The sequence below is a fragment of the Coenobita brevimanus genome, chromosome 13, assembly GCF_032717465.1.
Source record: "Coenobita brevimanus isolate Jiangsu-jjx chromosome 13, ASM3271746v2, whole genome shotgun sequence".
In the NCBI taxonomy this organism is placed as follows: domain Eukaryota; kingdom Metazoa; phylum Arthropoda; class Malacostraca; order Decapoda; family Coenobitidae; genus Coenobita; species Coenobita brevimanus.
In genome coordinates this window covers 23,696,370-23,702,680 of record NC_136966.1, presented here as the reverse complement: position 1 = coordinate 23,702,680, position 6,311 = coordinate 23,696,370, and positions in this window count along the sequence as shown.

Sequence of the window (6,311 nt, the reverse complement as noted above, 5' to 3'; positions counted from 1 at the left end):
TTCTCAGCAGCAGCCTTCAGCTCCACTCCACGTACCATCACACCAGCTGCACGTTGCTGTCGATACCAAATCAACGTGGAGCGGTCGATTTCAACAAACTTGGGAGTAAACATCACCTTCCTCTCCATGTTGCGTTTGCTTCTCGACGAGAAGTCAGCCGTGTACTGCATGAGTTTGTCTCGGGATCTCTTAATATCGAACAAAGTAGATCGGGCTAGGTTGAACTCGCAAAGAATGCGGGAAGAAGACCACCCCGCATCTACTTTCTCCAATATCTCCCGTTTCTTCTCCAGAGTCAACACCACTCTCTGCCTTTTCTCAGGTGGCGGGGCCATCATCACACACACTAAGAGGAGGCCAGAGAGCAGCAGGAGTCCCTGTAGCAGGTAAGGCACCACCACAAAAGCGATCACGTGGGCAGCCATAACGACGAGCGTGCACTCGCGGTGAGAGACAGGCGGAAAGTGGGGAGGATGCAGCTGCGAGAGACATGCGGAAAGTGGGGAGGATGCAGCTGCGAGAGACAGGCGGAAAGTGGGGAGGATGCAGCGGCGCTCTATCGGACGTCGGAGGAATGACGCGCCACACCAATGCTCTTGGCAAGTTCAAATTGCAGGCGGGGATTTTTTTGGGGGGTAGGGGTGGGGGGTATTGGATCCCGGGACGATTATGTCCGGTTAGTGGGGATGTTCGGATATTGGGCGTCCAGATATTAGAGTGATTACTGTATATATAGTGTATATATATATATATATATATATATATATATATATATATATATATACAGTACCTTCGTGTCCAATACGGTATTATTGTCATGCATGGGTCACGTGTTGGACCAAAAACGTGTTGGACTAACAATAGAGCTTATGGGGAAAAATGAATTATGTCAGCATCCCTAGGAAAAGTCATCCTAAATACCTACCATATACCTGTACATATATTGGTACTATTGTAATAATAATAATAAATGATACTGTGCTATGAATGATAACTAACCTTTTAGGATAGTGCTGGTGGGTTTGCTGGGAACGGAAGGTGGTATCCAAGTCTGTAGGTAGTCCTACTGGGTCCCTGGAGGATGGCTGCTGGCGTCACTAGCGGGTAATGGCTGTTGCTCCTCCTCAACCGCCCTCATAAATCCTTCAGAATCACACTCAGAATCACTATCTTCGTCCACAGCCATGGAAGGTCTTGCTTCTGCTTGTCGTAGCACTCTGTAATCATCGGCAAAGGGCATGCTTCTCACACTGTTGCCAGAGCCCCGTCTCGTGACTGTGGAAAGTGATCGCTGTCGCTGACTCGGTAGAGAATAAGGAGAAGCAACTTTGTTCATAAACTAGTACACACGCCGATGAGAAGGGTTTCAAAACGATTGATATTTATTCTAAAATATTAATATGTATTCAGTGTCAGGCTAAATGTTCAGTGCTGTAGTACGATACATTCTCTGTCGAGTCGCCTGAGTTTTGGTCACACTGTTTTGCCTGTCGTATCCTCAGCAGGAATCCATCCAGATGAATTCCAAATGCCCGTGGTATCGTCGGCAATTTTACCACGTTACCGTTCCGTGTCACAGCTGCATCCAGTCAGTTCTGTTCGAAATTTGGGTGTTTACTTTAATTCTAAGTTAAATTACAAAGAACATATTAATCAGGTTGTAAGAGGGTGTAACTTGCATATCAGAAATCTGTACTCTGTGAGAAGATTCCTGAATAGACGGTGCCTCTTAACATTGGTCCATGCAGTGGTCTTGTCTCGTGTTGATTATTGTAATTCACTATGGGTTGGTCTTCCAAATAATATACAAACAAAAGTTCAGTCTGTGTTGAACAGGGCGGCACGGCTTATCTTTGGTCTCCCCCCGAGAACCTCAACTACCCCGTTTCTGATTGAGTTGCATTGGTTACCAGTAAAGCCTAGAATTGAATTTAAACTGTGTCTTATTACATTCAAGGTTCTTAAGTTAGGTGAACCGAAGTATCTTGCTGAATTGTTAAAACTCTCATCGACACGCCCGGGTGTGATATTACGCAGTGAAGATGATTCCTTGCGTCTTGATGAGCCAGGAACCATTCACCAGTCATCTTTCTCTGATCGTTCTTTTGCATATAGAGCCCCTAGATTATATAACAGATTGCCATTGTCCATAAGACAGCTCTCTACTGTTGAATCCTTTAAGAGACAGCTGAAAGCCTTTCTTTTTTTCAAAATGCTATGACTTGGAGAGAGGTACTATGACGATGATTATAGGGTTTAATTATTGCCACTTTCATGTACAGTAATCACTCCAGTATCCGACGTAATAGAGCCATTGGTAGGTCCGGTTATTGGTTTTGTCCGGATATTGGGCCCCAGCTTATGGACTTGTACTTATGGACCCTAACTCAGAGAAACACCTATACAACTCCCTCTGGACATGCATAGCACCTATTTAAGACCCAAATCACACCAATAAGGCACATAAATGACTGAAATAAATGCAAAAGAAACATAAAATAAGGGTTTACAAGTATGTTCATACATTAATAAACATTCTGGTACTTATGGACCCTAACCTAGCCTAACTCGGAAAAACACATTCCTACTGCACATGCATGAGGTAAGTATAGTATGGAAAAAAGTACAGTATGAAACACTCTGGTAAGTATAGTATGGAAAAAAGTACAGCATGAAACATTCTGGCTACTTACAGCAAGTCCCTGGCCACCTCGATGAATAACCGCCTCCTCTCGGACTCTGACAGTAAGAACGATTTCCTGAAGCACTTGCAGTACACTCTTCCTGAAGTCTTGCACTGAACTTAGTCAATAACACACAGAAGTCCGTTCTCCTCACAGTGTTCACTTTTGTCTAAATAATGCTCCATTGTAACTTAGTGTTGCACACTAACTTTTCCCCTTTTTTTCCAAATTTCCAAAGCCAAAACAAAGAAGTCTATTTACGTTAAATTTAGTTTCTACTGAGTCTTTTCTCTCAACTCGAAAACCTTAACACAACACACCGTTTTTTTCACTGCACAGCACTCAAAATTCCCGTGTGGTCTAGTGGAGAAGTTCTTGCTGTTTATTCACTGTCAGAGTCCGAGAGTATCACTGGCAGGCGACCAAGGGGTGCATCTCTGGGTCGTGGTGATGGCGTACCCACTTCAGAGGACTCTGAGGAAAGCTGCAAACTCACATCGAGCGGTGACTCCGCCGTGGCTGATGTGCTGGGCTGTGGCTCGGAGCATGAGGGCCTGTCTTGGGGAAGCAACGGAGTGGAGCCAGGGCTGGGCACAGCGGGGGTCACGGGCCTGAAAAAACTGTCAATCGTTGACTGACGCAAGGACTGACGATTCTGACGATTGATGATGCGCTGCCTGAAAGCACTCACTTCCTCCACGAGTCCCAAGGGCCCCATCTCCGTCACAGTCCGGGTGTTCCAGGTAGTCTAGGACGAACTCTAGATGTTCCCGGAGTGCGCTCAGCTTCGGGGTGGCTGGAGTAGTGTCCTGCTGAGAGGAGTCCGCATCATCGTCGCCTTCGTCGTCGGAATCTTCAAGTTCGGTACTGACACCAGCAGCCGAAGACGCGATCTCGATATCAGACAATGTCTGATACCCAGGATCGCCCTCGTCGTTGTCCAACCACTCACGAACATCGTCTACATCAACATCGTCGCCGTGCGTACGTAGCCGTGCTTCCATTGGAAGTCATCCACATCAAAATCTAGAAAATCGTACTCCACATCCGTTCCGAGAAGCAGAGGAGACCAACCATTTTCAAGAGTTTTCACAGGGACTTCCTTCCATGCACTAGCCCAGTTGTACAGCGCAGACTTGATGTTGTAGCGGCGAAGGTTTTCCAAAGTCTGCTTGCCTTATGTGTCCCGTCCTTCCCTGCGCTCGTCCTCGTCCTCGAGAATAACCATCACCTCGTCCAGGAACTTCCGACGTTATAGGCGCTTTGTTGCCACGATCACTTCTTGGTCCGTGGGTTGAATGAGAGCAGTCGTATTAGGTAGCAGAAACATTCACTAATACGGCCATTCTCAGCAACCAAGTCGTTGTCGCACGGGTGGGCAGGTGCATTGTCGAGCAGAGGGAGAGCCTTTACCTGGTCGCGAGGGATTCCCACTGTCTTCGTCTGGTAATGGATGACCTCCTTGACGAAGTGACGGTGAAACCAGTCTTTGAAGATCACAGCTGTGAACCATGCCTTCAAAGAATGGTACCAGACGACAGGAAGGATATCCATCACCCCACGAAGGCACCGAGGCTGCTTTGCACGGCCAACAACAACGAGTTTAAGCCGGTGCATGCCGTTAGCACTGGCACAACACAAAGCAGATATCCGTTCCTTGGAAAGCTTGTGGCCAGGTACACGCTTCTCCGCCTCCTCGGCTAGAGTGTTCGTTGGCAGCGAGCGATAGAATAGGCCAGTTTCGTCAGCATTGTAGACTTGACCGAGAGTGAGGCCCTCCCTGTTGATCAAGCCTTTCACCTTGTGCCGAAACTCGTCAACTCCATCCTCGTTAGCGTCCAATGCTTCACTATGTGCTTTACGGTTAGTAAGGCCATGTCGCAACTTGAACGTGAAGAGCCAACCCTCGGATGCCTTGAAGTCTAGGGCGTCGTGAAGCCTTGTGAACTTCTCAGCAGCAGCCTTCAGCTCCGTTCCACGTACCATCACATCAGCTGCACGTTGCTGTCGATACCAAATCAATGTGGATCGGTCGATTTCTGCAAACTTGGGGGTAAACATAACCTTCCTTTCCACGTTGCGTTTGCTTCTCGACGAGAAGTCAGCCGTGTACTGCATGAGTTTGTCTCGGGAACGTTTGATATCGAACGAAGACGACCGGGCCAGGTTATACTCGCGGAGAATGCGGGAAGAAGACCAACCCGCATCAACTTTCTCCAATATCTCCCTCTTCTTTTCCAGAGTCAACACCACTCTCTTCCTTTTCTCAGGTGGCGGGGCCATCATCACACACACTAAGAGGAGGCCTGAGAGCAGCAGGAGGCCCTGCAGCAGGTAGGGCACCACCACAAAAGCGAGCACGTGGGCAGCCATTGCAAAGAGCGTAGGTCCAGTCGCAGTGAGAGACAGGCGGGAAGTGGGGAGGATGCAGCGGCGCTTTATCGGACGTCGGAGGATTGACGCACGAAAACAATGCTCTCCTGCGGCGCGTGCGGCAAGTTCAAATTACGGATGGGAAAAAATCTTTTTTTTTTTTTAAATTTTTTGGGGTTTTCGGACCATTTTGGGAATGTTGGATCCCAGGACCATAAGGTCCAGGTAGTGGGGATGTTCGGTTATTGGGCGTCCGGATATTAGAGTGATTACTTATATATGATGTAGCTTGTATTATATACAAGAAATGTCACAATTCTTGTAATTGTAAAAATAATGTGTGTGTATCGAGTGCTAGTGAATTCCCAAAAGGAAGAACTGGCGGTTTTGAGAAACAAAAGGCCAGATTATTATTATTATTATTATTATTATTGTATCCTCGGCAAACCTGGTATGAAGTGCCGTGTGATAGCCTTTGGCTACCAGGATCTTGTCTTGGTTTTTTATTATGGTTCTCATGTTGGCTTCATTCATGTCGTAGGCCTTGGCAGTGTCAACTTTCCTCTCCCCTTTCTTCTTCCTCTTGATGCTTTCTAGCTTGGTGGCCTGAGGGAGGTGCTGACGCTTCTTGGGGTTCTCAGAAGGCTTCCTAGGCATCGTGAGCAGGGTAAAATGCAGTAACAAGGGCAGAAAATGCAGCACAAAAAAAGCACCTTCCAATGCGAATTATGCTACTGAGTGGCGCTGTGGCGGGAGAAATTTAAACTAAACATCACATGACAGCAGAAGCGTTTTTAATTGAGCGGCATCACGATCACGTCACGATAGCGGGCGGGGAAGGCTACTTCATCAGAAGTTTTCATTGTCTATCATCATCATGGGAATGTCCAGTATGACCGTGTTGGACGGGGTGATCGTGCTAGAGGTGAACTCTGCGGATTTCGCCCACTTCTCGGAGCTCTGTGCGTGTTATGCTAACACACTCGTGTTGCAGTAATTAAATCGTATTAAATAATACTAATTATTTGCTCTCTGTGCTGGACGTGAATCGTGTTGGACTAACGCGTGTTGGATGCGAGGGTACTGTATGTATATATGTATATATATATATATATATATATATATACTGTATATGTATATCAGCAGCAGCCGTTTGAGTATCCACGGCAGGACCGGCCTATCCCGACCGAAGTCGGGACGATACAGCCAATGTATCTCTACCAAGTGGCTTAGGCTGTCTAGTAGAGATTGTAT